We start from the raw sequence: 17,278 nt of genomic DNA, 5'->3' as shown, positions 1-17,278 counted from the left end.
TCCTGGCTGCATTAGGTGAGCTCTTCCACCATGGGGCCCGTGGAAACGGCCACTCGACTCTGTCCGTGGAAAGGGCCCCAGTGCCGAGTCCAGAAGTGGTTACCTTGCAAAGCTGGCTCTTTTCGGATTTCGTCATCAATAGCATCATGTAACCAGTGACTACAGGCTTGGAGGAGTCACTCTCTGGCACATGATGACAGCACTGTCACTTTAGGCTCATCAAGCCTAGAATAGGAATGTTTGAAGGAGAAGAGTTTGGGAGATGGCGAAGCTTGGTTGTCAAGGAAACTGAACAGGTTTGTCAAGGTTGTCAAGGAAACTTCTCCCTTAAACTGAAGGCAGGGCTGGGAGAGCTGAACTCCAGGGATCTTGTAAAGGGGCTGCTCTGAAACACCATCACCTGAGAGGTGGTCTCAGCGTGAGCTGGGGTTTGAGAAAAGTGTGATGAGATTAAACCTGACTTTCTGTGACAGCTGGGAAGGGGTTTGTAAAGCACCTTGGCTTTTAAGGCAGAAGTTTGTTGCTGGAACGAAGTGTCTCCCAAAACTGGGCTGAAGCTCAAGATGTCTCTGTCCCCTTCTTGTGAGAGTCCAGGGCAGGTGAGTGTCAGGTCCCAGGCTCTGTCCCCCTTGTTTCTCCTCCCTGCTTCCAGGTGAGGGCTCCAACCATCAGGGTGGGGTGACCAGGTGGGCATGATGTCCTCCGTCCTAGGATGCAGGCTGGCCAAGGCCCTCACCACCTCCACCCCTTCCCCTTGGTAACACGAGACACTGTGCCCCAGCTGGAAGGGGTGGGAAGGGTGGGAGGTGCAGGGTAGCTGTGAACAGGAAAAAGGGAAATGGGTTCTGATGGGCCGCTGCTCGGCTCTACTGTGAGGGTCACCTGGATGCTAGCGCACAGACTCTGGGTCCTTTGAAGCTTTGTGGTTCTGGAAATACTGTAGGAGACCGTCCACAGCAGGTGAAGCTAATGCTCTCAGTGGAGGTGGTGAAGCCAGAGATCTGCAGTTCACACTGAACGTGCCAATGTGGGCATACATACAGGAAAAAACCATCTTATGTGAATGCAGTTCAGGCACGTTCAATGTGAATGCAGTCATGTTAATGCCTAGCATCTTCTATCTTGTGCCTCTCCTCAGGGACCCCCTCCTCAGTTCCTGAGGATCCTGTAACTCCCGTACAGGGGGATGGAGAGTGGGCTCTGTCCAGTCTGAGCCCTGAGTTACCCTGCGTGTGAGTCTGCTCAGGACCGCCGTAACAAATACCACAGACTGGGCCGCTTGAATAACGGACCTATCTCCCAGTCCTGGATGCTGTCTGAGATCAAGGTGTGTGCAGGCTGGCTTCTCCTGAGGCCTCTCTACTTGGTGCTTAGACAGCCATCTTCTCCCCAGGTCCTCACGTGGTCTCCCCCTGTGCCTATCTGTGTCCTAATCTCTTCTTGTAGGACATCAATCCTATTGGATTAGGATCCTCCCTAGTGACCTCACTTTTACCTTGATCGCCTCTTTAAAAATCCCATCTCCAAATACAGCCACATCCTGGGGTCCTGGGGGTTAGGGATTCAGCATGTGAATTTGGGGGGACATGGCTGAGCCTAGGAACCAAGTGTGCCTCGGTCCTTCCTTCCCTCAAGTCACACGAGGTGATGTAATGGCTCAGGGAGAGGCCAATCGTGCAGAGTCTGTGTCCCAGCTGGGGAGCCCTTCTCTGCTCTCTCTGATCAGGCAGTGGCAGTGCTAGTCCCCTCCTGAGGTGAGCGGTTCTGGGGTTTCCTGCCGTGTCGCCTGGCCGGCTGAGGTGCTCATTGTCAGGGAACCCAGGAACCAGCAGCCTCGTGGGGATGCCGGGGACTCTCAGGGCCTTGGCAGATGTCTCTCCCAGCAGATACCCTAGCGGAAGTGGGGAAACATTTGGGGGATTACGGGTGGGGGAGAGTCACAGTCTCGTTTATGCTTCAGAAAGACCACGTTGGGGTGGGATGTGAGGTGCACCGTGCGGGCAGGGAGTTCTGTCAGGGCCTGATGGAGGAACCAGGCACAGGATCGGGCTTGGGCCAGGGCTGTGGGTGTAGAGGGGAATTAGTGTGGGAACTGGCCACAGACTGTTGTCAAAATCTCGGCTTCCCCGTGCACCGAGGCTGAACAGAAATACGGAGACAGGGATTTTGGAGGAAGAGAGAGATGGCTTTATTCTTCTGCCAGGCAGAAGGGAAGACACAGCTGGCTAGCGCCTCAAGAACTGGGCCCGCCCTCCTTGAGAATCAGGGAAGATTTTATACGTGGGGCTCTCGCAGTCTGGGGTATAGGCTGAGGATCGAAGTAGTGAAGGTCTTGCATTCCTCCTTTCCTTTGCATTATTTCAAAACAGTCATAGTTGGCATCAGGCTGCCCGGTAATTGGGGTCCGGCAGTCTGGTAATTGCGTCCGTTTGCTTCTGGTTTATCGACCGGTGACCTTGTTTCTGAAATGCAAAGACTATAAGGGGTGATTTGTTATGAGGGGCATATAGAATGTAAGTGCTGGACATAATAAGGTTAGGGAGTGAGAGGCAGGGGATGTAACTCACACAGAGTTAGGGGTGATGGGTGCTGAATGTAAATTACATAGTGTCAGGGAGTGAGATTAGCTTTGTAAAGTACACATCTAGTTACTACAAATTAGTGACAAAGTAAAACAAGGAGTGATGAACTCTTTCAGGCCAGGTTATGTTTCTTCTCTAGCCTGTTTGCCGTTCCCTTTGTTTTCCTTGTTCTCAGGGGAGGGAAAACTTCATTTCTATTTTTGCTGCAACAGGACTCTGGAGGAGCAGATGACAGTCAGTAGGGCACAAGGAGAATGAGAGCCTGGGAGGCCCCAGTGTTACCAAACCAAACTTGGGTCGGCTATCCCGAGTGCAGTAAAGCCAATCTACTGACACCGGGGTGTGGTGAAGGAAAGTGCAGCTTTAATTGTAAAAGTGCCAATACAAGGAGGCCAGGTGGCCTGTGCTCTAAAACCCTGAATTCCCTGAAAGGTTTCAGCAAAGCAATTTTAAAGGCCAGGTGAAGGAGGGGCGGGGGGGTCGCAGGGTATGCGATCAGGTGGTGCACAGTTCTCTGGTTGATGGTGAGGTAACAGGCGGTTAACATTATAAATTCTTAGGCCCCAGAAGCTCCGGGGCTACCTGTTCATGATCATCAAGTAGTTAATTTCTTCCACTTGGTGGTGGAGGAAGCGTGCATCAGATGCTGTTATCCAGGTACTTCAGAGAGGAGCTTCAGCAGAGGATGTGGGGGAGGGCTCTGTCCTGGGAAGGCCCCGTAGGGTCCTGCTCGGTTACACCCGGTGCCTGGGCTCAGCAACCTGGGAAGGTGGGGCTACTCCTGGGTGTGGGGAGCTGCAGGATCCCAGTCCTCTGAGGGGGCCTGTTAACCCCCAAGGTGAGATGGGAATGCAGTGGCTGGACAGAGGTGTCTGGCCTGCGAGAGGGGTCCAGGCTGGAAATGTCACAGGACTCATTGCAGGGAGAGAGAGGAAAGGCCAATGGGGGCAGGTAGGTCACAGCAGACTACGTCCAGGTGACTGCGGTCCTGTTGGAAGCAACTCAGAGCCAGAAAGGAGTGGCCATCAGGGGCTCAGCTCCATTCTCTTCTTCCTTTGTAAAACCACTGTGTCAGAGCTTGTGACACTGCCAGGAGACGTCTGGGCCCAGTGCTGCCATGGCTTCTTCAAAGGGGCCCAGGGGGAACACAGAACCACTGCAGGCCCCACCCATGTCCTCACTGGGAATGAATCCCATCGGGGCTCCTGGGCTCACAGACTTGAGGGAACCTCTGTCCTCAGGACTGGTCTTCCTCCTTCCTCTCACCTGCTGGTCAGAGGCCCAGGAAGCCCCAACCTGGCTCCACCCCCAGGGCCTGGATTCTGGGACAGCTTAGGGGTAAGCAAGACCCTCATGCTCCTTTATCTGCCTGGGGGTGAGAATGTCTTAAACGCTGCAATTGACTGATGATGGAGGGCTGAGTGTTTCCAGCAGGTATGGGTGGAAAGATGGGGCGTGAGGTTCCTATGTCTGCAGGGTCTTCCCAGCGTGAAGATCTGTGTGTTTCCCCGGCCAGTCAGCATCCTCCCAGGAAGCCCAGATCCAGCATTACGAGGGCATAGGCTCTCCGCTTGCTTATCTGTAACTTCCCACTCCCACAGCAAGGAGCCTGGCTCCCACCATCTGCCGTTTATGTATGCATTGCTCCTTTCCAGGTTACATGTGCAGAGGTTTCAGAATTGTTAGCTACTACACCCTGGAAAGAACTTCATAAAATAAAGCCCACTGTATATGTACGGTCCAGTTTGCCTTTAGTCTACAGATTCCATTCATTTCCAAAGGTAACTTAGGTCAGCACCTTTTATCCCATCCCCTACAGTGAGTTGTTTCCATATATTTCTAATACAGTTAGACTCTGTCACATTATGTATTCCATCCTGCCACACTCCTACATTCTAAATAACTAAATTTGAATAGATTATGATTGACCCCTTTGGCTATACACATCTGTGGGCTTAGACAAATGCATAGTGACAGGTATCCATCCTAGAATGTCCATGGAATACTTCAAACCCCCCACCGCATGATCTGCTTATCATCTCTGTAGCTTTGCCTTTCCCATAATGTCACCAATGGGGTCATACCGTGTGCAGCCTCCTCAGCCTGGATGCTTTCACTTAGCCGTATATACTGAGGATTTATCCATGTCTTTCCATAGGCTGATGGTGCATTCCTTTCTGCTGAGTAGTATTCCACTGCATGTGTATGCGCGGAAAAAGAATTTTCCCTCTACTTTTCTAGGTTCTTGGTTGAGGCCCCCCTGCCCCTGTAATAAAAGACAGATTACCAGGAGAAAAGCAGAAGTTTAATTACATGTATACCTTCTGAATACAGGGGGGATAGCAAGGAAAACTGAGTCACTCCCTGAAATGACCAAAACCATCCCCTTAAATACCTCTTCAGCTAAAAACAGAAGAAAGATGCTGGGGAAGGGGGGGAAGGCCAGTTCTGGCAGGTTATCCTGCAAAGCACAGTAAACAAGGGTATGATTGTTTGCACATTTAAGTCAGGACTTCTCCATTGAAAAGCGTTACTTAAGATTTAATTATCTTTCTATTTTTGGTGCAAAGTGGGACATACCCTTATAAATGGAGACTTCTGTATTGTAAATGTCTTTCATAAAACAGCAATCTCAGTTTTCTGAGATTTTTTTTGAATATATTATTTTATTTTTGGCTGCATTGGGTCTTCATTGCTGCATGCAGGCTTTTCTCTGGTTGTGGCGAGCAGGGGCTACTCTTCTTTGCGGTGCATGGGCTTCTCATTGTGGCTTTTCTCATCGTGGAGCACAGGCCCTAGGTGTGCAGGCTTCAGTAGTTGTGGCACATGGGGTCAGTAGTTGTGGCTCGTGGGCTCTAGAGCGCAGGCTCATTAGTTGTGGAGCATGGGCTTAGTTGCTCTGCGGCATGTGGGATCTTCCCAGACCAGGGCTCGAACCCGTGTCCCCTGCATTGGCAGGCAGACTCTTAACCACTGAGCCACCAGGGAAGCCCTTTTTTTTTTTTTTTTTTTTTTAAAAAGCAGACCAATAATCCTTATGCCAGAGAGACATTTTGGGGTGGCATATTCTACTCGCCTTGACATGGATGTACCCCAGTTTGCTTATGCATTCATCTTTTGAAGGATATCCTGATTTCTTCAAGTTTTTAGCCATTATGAAAGTGCTGTTGTGCATAATTGCATCCTTGTTTGCATTTGGACATAGATTTTCAAAGCAGTTGCCTAAATGCTGGAAGCGTGATTGTTGGATCCCAACGTGAGACTTGTGTAGCTTTGGAAAAAACTGCCAAATTGTCTTACAAAGTGGCTGCACATGCATCCCCCCAGCTATGAGGGAGAGCTCCTTTTGTTCCTCACCCTCTAGCCATTGGTATTGTCATATTTTTGGAACTTAGCAGTGCTAATAGGTGTGCTGTGATATCTCAGGATTTTAATTTGTAATTCCCTAATGGTATATGATGTTGAGCTTGTTCCTGTATGACTTTTACCATCTGTATATCTTTTTTGGTGGAATGTCTGTTCAGATCATGCTGTTCACGTTCATGCTGAGAGGAGCCCTGTCTCCTCAGGACCCGCTGGGGCTTTGGCTTCTGGGACACGCGGGGCTGAGTCCACGCTGACGGCCGGGCTTCGGGACAAGCCGGGGTCGAGTCCACACTAACGGAAGCCGGGTCTCCTCAGGACCCCCTGGGGCTTCAGCTTTGGGACACTGTGGGGTCCAGTTCATGCTGAGAGGAGCCTGGTCTCCTCAGGACCTGCCGGGAGGTGACGCCGCTGAGGGAAAAGGTGAGGAAAAGTGAGCAGAAGCTTCCTGTACGTGGCTGACCGCTGCGGGTGTCTGTCTTCAGAGGAGCCAGGAGAGGAGGGGCTTGATGTGGAAAACTGGGTTTTTGGCCCCTTTTGTGTGTGGTGTAGACAGAGTGCAGTGTTGTTCTTTGGCGAGTGGCGTCCGGTTTTCCCAGCACCGTTTACTGAGGGGACTGTCCTTTCCCTGGTGTGTGTTCTTGGTTCCTTTCTTGTGAATTAACTGACCAAGTACCTGTAGGTTGATTCCTGGGCTCTCTGCTCTGTTCCTCTGGTCTGCGTGCCTGTTTTTGTGCCAATTCCACACTTTTTTGGGACTGTAGCTTCGTAATGTAGTGTGAGGTCAGGGAGCGAGATGCCTCCAGCCCGTTCTCCTTCCTCGGGGTCGCTTTAGCTCTTCTGGGTCCTTTGTGGTTCCACACACATCTTAAGATTGTTTGTTCTGTTTCTATGGAAAGTGTCATTGCACTTTTGGTAGGGATTGCATTGAATGTGTACATTAATTTGGCTAGAATGTATATTTTTTTAAATTAAAAATTTTGGGCCACACCATGTGGCATGCAGGATGCGGGATCTTAGTTCCCCAGCCAGGGATCGAACCCGCGCCCCCTGCAGTGGGAGCTCAGAGTCCCAACCCCTGGACGGCCAGGGAAGTCCCACCTTAGAATGCATATTTTCACACTATTCTTTTTACCCATGAGCACGGGGTATCTTTCCATTTATTTTTGTCTGTTCAGTTTCCTTTATCAGTGTCTTCCAGTTTTCAGTGTGCAGGTCCTTCACGTCCTTGGTTAAATTTACTCCTAGTTATCTTTTTGGATGCAATTGTAAGTGAGATGTTTTTTTAAAATTCTTTTTCTGATGGTTCATTATCAGTGTATAGAATCACAAATGATTTTTGTGCATTGATTTTTCTTTTTTTTGTATCCTGCAGCTTTACTGAATTCATTTTTTAGTTGTAACAGTTTTTTGTTGGTTGAATGTGGAAAACTAGAATTCAGAAATCCCACTGTTTCAACTACATCCAGGTCACCCACAGCACCCAGGACATAGTGGCTCCCAATGTAATCTTCCCACGGTGCCTCTCATAGTATGTGGACTCCTACGAGGGTGATTGGCATCGCCACTGTGGGTGAACTGGATCTGGGTAGGGCTTGGCCTCTGTAACAGAGTTTGATGTCTGTATTTCTGGCGTGGTACGACATGGTTGTTTGATAAGTACTTTATTTTCTAGTAAATTTCCAGTGTATAAAAACCTTTAAATAGCAGTATCAAGTTTTCCACATTCACAAAATGCTCCAGTTTGTTTTACCCTGTGAGAGTGGGAGGGCCACTCTCCCAGAGAACCAGCACATAACCCCAAAATGAGGAATAATTATGGTTTCCACATTATAATCCTGTTCACAAACCTGCTTCAACTCTCAACAGCTGCCCCAGCTTTGTGGAAATGTATTTTTCCATTCGAATCCAGTTTTCTTTTCTTGGAACCATCACTGGGGCTTTTCCTCACTTTAAAAACCTTGCTGGATTTAAAGTGTACAAGATGAGCATGATCTGGGTGGTTTTTCTGTATGGCTTCTTTCACTTAGGATGTTTTCAGTGTTTATCCACATTGTAACATTGATCATTATTTCATTCATTTTCTCCATCGTGATTAAAAACACATAACATTTACCATTTAAACCATTTCTTTTAAAGCTTTTTTAAAAAAATTATTTTTTATTTTTTGGCTGTGTCGTGTCTTTGTTGCTGTGTTTAGGCTTTCTCTAGTTGCGGTGAGCGGGGGCTACTCTTCATTGCCGTGTGCAGGCTTCTCATTGCAGTGGGTTCTCTTGTTGCGGAGCGCGGGCGCTAGGTACGCAGGCTCAGTAGTTGTGGCACACGGGCTTAGTTGCTCCACGGCATGCGGGATCTTCCAGGACCAGCAGCTTGAACCCGTGTCCCCTGCATTGGCAGGCGGATTCTTAACCACTGTGCCGTGAGGGAAGCCCCATTTAAACCATTTTTAAGTATACAGTTCTATGGCGTTAACTACATTCACATTGTTGTAAAACTATCCTCACCATCTATCTCCAGATATTTTCCCCATGTGAAACCGTAGGCATTAAACACTAACTCACCTCAACCCCTGGCAACCTTATTCTACTTTGTCTTTGAATTTGACTTATCTGGATACCTCATACTAGTGGAATCATAGAACGTTTGTCCTTTCTGTGTCTGGCTTGTTTCACTTAGCATAATGACTTCAAGGTTCATCCACATTGTAGCATGTGTGAGAATTACCTTAGTTTTAAAGGTTGAGCCATATTCCATTGTGTATATACTACACTGTACTTATCCATTCATCTGTTGAAGGATGTGTTGTGTTGCTCCCACCTTTTGGCTATTGTGAATAATGTTGCTATGAATATGGGGTACAGATACCTGTTCCAGCCCTTGCTTTCTAATATTTTGGGTGTACACCCTGGAGCGGAATCAAGTGATCATACATTTTCCATGTTTTTGAGGAGCCACCATAGAGTTTTCCACAGCGACTGTATAATTTTACTTTATTCCTTTATATGACAGAATAATGCAGTTTATGGGTCTACCTTATTTTGCTTATCCGTTTACCTGCTGATGGACATTTAAATCTTTTCTACCTTGGGCTATTGTGAACAGTGCTGCTATGAATAATTGGTGAACAAGTTTTTGTTTGAACACCTGTTTTCCATATTTTGGGGTATATATCCAGGAGTGGAGTTGTTGAACCACATGGTAATTATATTTTATATTTTTGAGTAAATGCTAAAGTTTTGTACACATAGACTACACCATTGTACATCTCCACAAGTAACTTTTAAGGGTTCTAATTTCTCTACATTGTTGCCAACATTTGTTATTTTTATTTATATATTTAAAAATTTATTTAAAAATTTATTTTAAAATTTATTTTTATTCTAGTGTGTGTGAAGGGGCATCACACTGTGGCTTTAATTTGCATTTTCATCATGACTACTGATGTTTGACATCTTTTCATGTCCTTGTTGACCATTTGTATGTCTTGCCTGGAGAGCAGTCCATGCAAGCCATTTTTTTGTTTCAAAAATTTTGTTGTTTATCTTTTTGTTGATGAGTTGGAAAAGCCCTGGGTATATTCTAGGTAAAGAGTCTTATCAGATATATAATGTGCCAATATTGTCTTCCATTCTGTGGGCTGTCTTTTTACTTTCTGGAGAGCCTCTTTTGATGCACAGAGGTTTGTAATTTTGAGGAAATCCAATTTATCTATTTTTTTCCTTTCATTTCTTATGCTTTACTGTCAAATCTAAGAAACCATTGCTAAGTTCATGGTCAGGAAGATTTAATTCCTTGGTTTATTTGAGAGTTCATACAGTCATCCCTCGGTACCCACTAGGCGAGGCTTTAGGCCTGGGGTTGAGTCAGTGTGAGCGTTCAGGGGTCACAGTTTAGGGTTATGGGTCATTGTTGGAGAGTCATGGTAGTGGGTTGTGGTTAAAGGGTCAGGGTCGGGGATTAGAGTTTAGGGGTCAGGGGCAAAGGTCTAGGGGTCTGGGGCTAGGGTTGTTAGGGGGTTAAGGTTAGAGGTTAGGGTTCTTAGGGTAAAGGTTAGAGTTAGGTTTAAGCACAGTTGGCCCTCATTGCCCTCCCCTCTCCTTCTCTCTGAAGCCTCCAGAATGGATAGGACTTGCCCAGGGTCAAACAGGAGTCAGGGAGCTGAGGTCAGTAACTGTTTTTCTGGCCTCCCTTCCCCCAGTCCTGGGCTCTGAGAGAAGAATGAAATGTCTATTCTTGTCTCAGACTGTTTCTCATCCAACTCAACCTCTGTCAAGGATTGGGGAGGGTGTCAGAAGTCATGCATGGTTTCCTTCTGCCTTCCCACCTGGGAAGAGTGATGCTGGCCCTAGTCTGCCTGGGCAGCCCCAGGTTCCAGCACAGCCCAGACAGGAGGGTACTCAGTGGACATGTGTGGGTTTATACAGGACTGGGTGCAGTGACCTGCCAGCCCCCAGATGCTGCCTTCTTAAGGGCTGGTGGGGCCCTCCTGGCACTGGAGGCATCCTTTGTCCCATCTGAGTAGGCATGAATAGATGATCAGGTCTCAGGCAGGACAGCCCTTGACCTCTGACTATCCAGGCAGGCATCTGTGGTCCTCTAGCTCAGTCCAGCCTGGGCATTGTCAGGCCCTCATGTACAGTTACGGAGCTGACCAGGATGCCGGGCAATTCAAGAGCTACCTGGTCAGTGTAGACATTCCTTTGAGAAGTTTCAACTACCAACATGCATGTGGTTGAGAAAAAGGCCTCCTGCTCACAGCCTCATAGGCTGCCAAGAGAAGTAATAATCCTCTAAACATTGGAGTGTGTCCCTGACACAACAACCATACAGCAGACCATGGCCCTGCAATCCTTTGTCCTTTCAGTCGTTAGAAACTTTTGACATTCATAGTCATTAAGAATCAAAGATATGGGGGCAACTGGACCTCCCAATGGGAGGTTCACACTGACACTGCATTGTCTTGGAGAGCCATATGCATCCATGTGGCCTCTGGAAAGCCTGCCAATTATGGGTTCCATGGCTTGGAATAATTCTTGAGCCTCCCATTACTTCACTGCACAAGAGTTTCCTTACCACCCTAGCATTCGGTTTCTTCCTCTTAGTAAAGGAGAGAGAAGAAACTGGAAAAGGAGCAGTATTGTTTTTCAGGTATGGGCAATTAATATGGCCAGGGAGATGGCATAACTCAAGGGCTCCCACCTCTCAGGGGCAGGAATGAGGTCTGTGTGTCTTCTGAGGACACATGGGCTGTTCTGGGCCCGCCTCTGAGATGTGAGGACCTGATGCCCAAGGAAAGAGACTTGAGTTTACCACCACCAACGATCCTGACTTGTCAGCAAGTGAAAGAACTTCTTGCAGTCTTGGGAGGACAGTAAGAGCACTGGATGAGTAGCTGCAGCCCCTGAACCTGGGTGAACCCCTTTCTTCCTTTTGTGTCAGATTCTGTGCTGTGCAGTGAGCTGTCGTTGACTTAGAATCTGTTGCTTTCTGCCAGACAGCATCTGTTCTCAGGCCCAAGTGCCTCAGTTTTCCTTTGGGAATTACATCTCACCTGCTTCCAGTCCAAACAGTTGCAGAAGGATAAGCCCATGTTCCACCCAGCTCGAAGATGGGTTTACAACCCACATCTAGCCAGTCCCATTTTCCATCTTCTGGTGATGGGCCAAGGATGAGAATGCAACCCAAGCCAGATCAAAGGCATTTAAAACCATGACTTTCTTGGAATCCAAGAAAAGGAGAAACTCTTTCTCGGAAAATGGATGGTGAGTGGTTGTCAGCCTAGAATTGCTGTTGGCCCAAGGGCAGTGAGAGAGCCTGTGCCTGTGAATGGGGTCCCCCAAAGGCACTGAGCAGGACAAAGTTTTGGAGAGAAGCAAGGTCACACTGAGACAGTGTGAGCCACTGGACCTGCCAGGTCCAAACCCATTCTTTAACTTGCCACTTGCAAGTATTAATTTATTTCTACCCTTACAGTAAATACTAATTTATTTTTCTTCAGTAAGTGTGTCCAGTCGCTGGGAAAAGAAAAAGTCCTGGTTGATACATCTGAAACAATAATCCCTGATCCTTCCTCAGGTGTCCTCACTGGGTAGGCGTGGCTGGGGGAGATGAAGACACTGGGTGGGATCAGATACTAGGGGAGCTGCCAAACATCTCTGTCCCTGTTCCTTCCCTGTCCCAGGAGAGGGAAACCCTGGAACAGTGATAGGATAACCAGTATGGGGAAGAGGTTCCTCAGTGATTAATTGGTCTTTTTGTATTTTCCTTAATTTAGGGTGCATTTTGGTAATGTGTTTTTACAAAGAAATCCCCCTTTTCCTCTAGATTTCCAGTTTGTTACAGTAGGTTTCTCTTATTTGACTTTTAATCTTTCCTGTCTAATTTTCTACAGAATCATGACAAATAATGAAAAAATATTGATACTTTATTATTAAGTGAAGTCCCTATTCATGTTCCCTTTGTTATACCTTTCCTTGTTCCAGGATCTCAAAGGACATGGGGCCATCATGTCTGTTTAGTCTCTTCTGGGCTTTGACAGTTGCTCAGACTCTCCTTGTTTCCATGACCTTGACAGTGTGGAGGAGGACTGGTCAGGTATTTTATAGACTGCCGGGCACTGGGATTTGCTTGGTGGTTTTGTCGTGGTTAGACTTGGCTTTGAAAAAGCAGACCACAGAGGTGAAGTGCTTCCTCTTCACTGTATGTCAAGAGGACAGGCTCTTAAGGAAACTTCTCACTTATATTCTTAACTTTGGTCACCTAGCTGAAGTAGTGTTTGTCAGGTTTTCCCACAGTGAGGTTAATTTTTTTCCCATGTCCATCCTGTGCGTCTTATTTAGGAGGAAGTCATAATGCAGAAGCCACACTTGAGGAGAGAGGGGTTAGCTTCACATCCTTGATGGACAGCTGAGTGGCTATATACATTGCTTAGAAGCTTTCTGCATAGGAGATTTCTATTTAACACCATTCATCAAAAACTATGTAATTTATTTTTACCAGTTTGGACACGTGAATAATTATTGTAAACTTTTGGTTATAATCCAGCGCTACATTATTAGACTGGTTAGTTAATTCTTGCTTTGCCTGTTGAGCGCTTTTTCCATTTGCTCCTGTTTTCATTTTACATAATTTTTCTTTTGTGGGTTTTTAAAATTTTTGGTACTTCTTTACTTTCTGATATTTTAAGATTATCCTGCTTCATAGATTTACTGTCTCAGTCCTAGCATCAGCCCTTTCTTCAAAGAGCCCTTGTTCCTTTTATTAGAGAATGGTATTAAAAACGTACACGTGGGAGCTAAATATGCTCAGCTGACAGTGCATGGAAATATGTGCATGTATCCCAGCCTATGCATATACCCATAATGATAAAGATTTCCATGTGGAACTATGTGTATCTCTATTAGGCTAAAGATAGTTTATACTGATGTCTCCAACCGGATCTGTTATGACATGGATATTGTAACCTTCTCCCTTTGTTTGACTGTAACATCCCACTCCAGTGGTAAGAAACCTGGCTTCCACCATTTGTCATTTATTAAATTCAGTGCTTGTTCCATTCGATTACTGATACAGTAGTTTCGGTGCCATTAGCTACTACCCCTCATGGAAAGAACACAGAGTCCACTGGGTGTGTATGTTCCATTCGATTACTGATATAGTAGTTTCGGTGCCGTTAGCTACTACCCCTCATGGAAGGAACACAGAGTCCACTGGGTATGTATGTTCCATTCGATCACTGATACAGTAGTTTCGGTGCCGTTAGCTACTACCCCTCATGGAAAGAACACAGAGTCCACTGGGTGTGTATGTTCCATTCGATTACTGATATAGTAGTTTCGGTGCCCTTAGCTGCTGCCCCTCATGGAAAGAACACAGAGCCCACTGGGTATGTATGTTCCATTCGATCACTGATATAGTAGTTTCGGTACCGTTAGCTGCTACCCGTCATGGAAGGAACACGGAGTCCACTGGGTGTGTATGTTCCATTCGATCACTGATATAGTAGTTTCGGTGCCGTTAGCTACTACCCCTCATGGAAGGAACACAGAGTCCACTGGGTATGTATGTTCCATTCGATCACTGATATAGTAGTTTCGGTACCGTTAGCTGCTGCCCCTCATGGAAAGAACACAGAGTCCACTGGGTATGTATGTTCCATTCGATTACTGATATAGTAGTTTCGGTACCGTTAGCTACTACCCCTCATGGAAAGAACACAGAGCCCACTGGGTATGTATGTTCCATTCGATTACTGATATGGTAGTTTCGGTGCCGTTAGCTGCTACCCCTCATGGAAGGAACACAGAGTCCACTGGGTATGTATGTTCCATTCGATCACTGATATAGTAGTTTCGGTGCCGTTAGCTACTACCCCTCATGGAAAGAACACAGAGTCCACTGGGTATGTATGTTCCATTCGATTACTGATATAGTAGTTTCGGTACCGTTAGCTACTACCCCTCATGGAAAGAACACAGAGCCCACTGGGTATGTATGTTCCATTCGATTACTGATATGGTAGTTTCGGTGCCGTTAGCTGCTACCCCTCATGGAAGGAACACAGAGTCCACTGGGTATGTATGTTCCATTCGATCACTGATAGAGTAGTTTCGGTGCTGTTAGCTACTACCCCTCATGGAAAGAACACAGAGTCCACTGGGTATGTATGTTCCATTCGATCACTGATACAGTAGTTTCGGTGCCGTTAGCTACTACCCCTCATGGAAGGAACACAGAGTCCACTGGGTGTGTATGTTCCATTCGATCACTGATACAGTAGTTTCGGTGCCGTTAGCTACTACCCCTCATGGAAAGAACACAGAGTCCACTGGGTATGTATGTTCCATTCGATCACTGATACAGTAGTTTCGGTGCCGTTAGCTACTACCCCTCATGGAAGGAACACAGAGTCCACTGGGTATGTATGTTCCATTCGATTACTGATATAGTAGTTTCGGTGCCGTTAGCTACTACCCCTCATGGAAGGAACACAGAGTCCACTGGGTATGTATGTTCCATTCGATCACTGATATAGTAGTTTCGGTACCGTTAGCTACTACCCCTCATGGAAGGAACACAGAGTCCACTGGGTATGTGTGTTCCATTCGATCACTGATACAGTAGTTTCGGTGCCGTTAGCTACTACCCCTCATGGAAAGAACACAGAGTCCACTGGGTACGTATGGCACGTTTTGTCTTTGGCCTACAGAGTCTGTACATTTCCAGAGTTAACTTAGGTCAGCCCGTTTGTCCCACTACCAACAGTGAGTTTTTTCATACATTTCTGAATCAGTTAGATTCTTTGTTACATTCTGTATTCCAGTCTTTGACACTCCCATATCCTAAGTAGCTAAGTTTGAATAGATTGTAAATTACTTGTTGGGTTGTAAAAATCTGTGGGTGTAGACAAATGCATAGTGACAGGTATTCACCACTAAAGTATCATGTGGACTATTTCAACCACGTATTCCGTAAACTGTTTACCATTGTCAGTTTTGCCTTTTCTAGAATGTCATATAAATGAGGTCATACAGTGTGTAGCACTTCAGACTGGATTTTTTCACTTAGCAATGCAAGTGTTAGATGCATCTTTTTTTTTTTTTTTTTTTTTTGCACGGGTTGATGGTCCATTCCTTTATATCTCTGAATACTATTGCATTGCATGTATATGAGAGGAAAAATAGTTTTCCCTCTACACTTCTATGTTCTTTATTGAGATCTCCCTTGTAATGAAAAAGAGATGAACTGGAGAAAACAATCAGAAGTTTAATATATACCATGTGTACCTCCTGTATACTTGAAAGATACCCAGGAAAATTGAGTCACTCCCTGAAATGGCCCAAGCCATTACCTTAAATGCTATCTTCTGCTGAGAACAAAAGAAAGATGTTAGGGAATGGAGGAAGCGATTTAAGGGATGTTATTAGTCAAAGTCCAGTAAACAAGGGTATGGTTGTTACACAGATTTACATCCAGGCCTATTTCATTGACAAGCTTTTTTTTTTTTTTTAAACATTTATTTATTTGGCTGTGCCGGGTCTCAGTTGCGGCCTGTGGAATCTTTAGTTGCGGCATGCGGGCTCTTAATTGCAGCATGCGGGATCTAGTTCCCTGACCAGGGATTGAACCCTGGTCCCCTGCATTGGGAGCATGGAGTCTTAAACACTGGACCAGCAGGGAAGTCCCAACAAGCTTTTCTTGATATTTAGTCATCATTCAATTCCTGGTCCAGAGAGGGACATACCCTTATAAATGGAGAGATCCTTAATAAATGTAAATTTACCTCCTAAAAGGGCATTTTCTACTTGGTTTTGAAAGATTCTCCTGGGTCTGCTGTTTCTTAAATTAATCAGTCCAAAATAATCCTTTTGTCAAATGGGCATATTTTGGGGTGGTGTATTCTTCTCCCCTTGACATGTATGTGCCCTAATTTGCTTATGAATTCATCTACAGAAGAACATCCTGATATCTTTAAGTTTTTAGCCATTATGAATAGAGCTGCTGTGCATTACTTGATGCTAGTTTTGGTTTGAACAGAGTTTTTCAAAGCAGTTGTCTAAATACAAGAGGTACACTTCTTGGATCCTAAGGTGAGACTTTTTAGATTTGGAAAAAACTGCCAAACTGTCTTCCAAAGTTGGTTGTACGTGCATTCCACCAGCATCTTGAGTATATTCTTGTATGCTTATTTACTGCCTGTTTATCTTCTTGGGCCAGGTGTGTGTTTCAATCTTTACCAAATTTTAATGGCGTTGTTGGCATAATTTGAGTACAAATCCTTTATCAGATATGTGTTTTGGAAGTAGTTTCTTGCAGTTTGTGGTTTGTCTTCCGGTTTTCTGAATAAGGTCACCAGACCCAAAGTCATGTAGATTATCTTTTTTTTTTCTAGGACTTTTATAATTTGGTAATTTAAATTTGTCTATGGGCAATTTTGAGTGAATTTTGGTTTAAGTTGTAAAGTTTGTGTCTACATTCATTTCATTATATATGGTTTGTAATTAATTGCTCCTTAACCATCTTTTGAGAAGATACAGTGAGATACTTGGCTCCATTTCAGTTTGGATTTCCAAACTTAGTGTATACAGCAGAACTGCCTTCCGGATGAGGCCTCTGGGTTTGTGAGTGCGGGCTCCCGGCTCTTCTCTGACGTCCCACAGGGGGCGCCGAACCCACCTGTCTGACCCTGGGGGCACAGGTGCACCCTGCCCACAGACTTTGCTCCGTGACAAGCAGACAGGAGCTTTGTCTCCTGTCAGGGCTGAGGCTTCTGGACCATGAGGCATTGTCCACACTGACAGCAGCTGGGTTTTCTCAGGAGCCACTGGTGAGGA

The sequence above is a fragment of the Balaenoptera acutorostrata genome, chromosome 13, assembly GCF_949987535.1.
Source record: "Balaenoptera acutorostrata chromosome 13, mBalAcu1.1, whole genome shotgun sequence".
Classification (NCBI taxonomy): Eukaryota; Metazoa; Chordata; class Mammalia; order Artiodactyla; family Balaenopteridae; genus Balaenoptera; species Balaenoptera acutorostrata.
The sequence above is the reverse complement of the archived record's forward strand: the minus strand, read 5'-3'. Positions refer to the sequence as shown.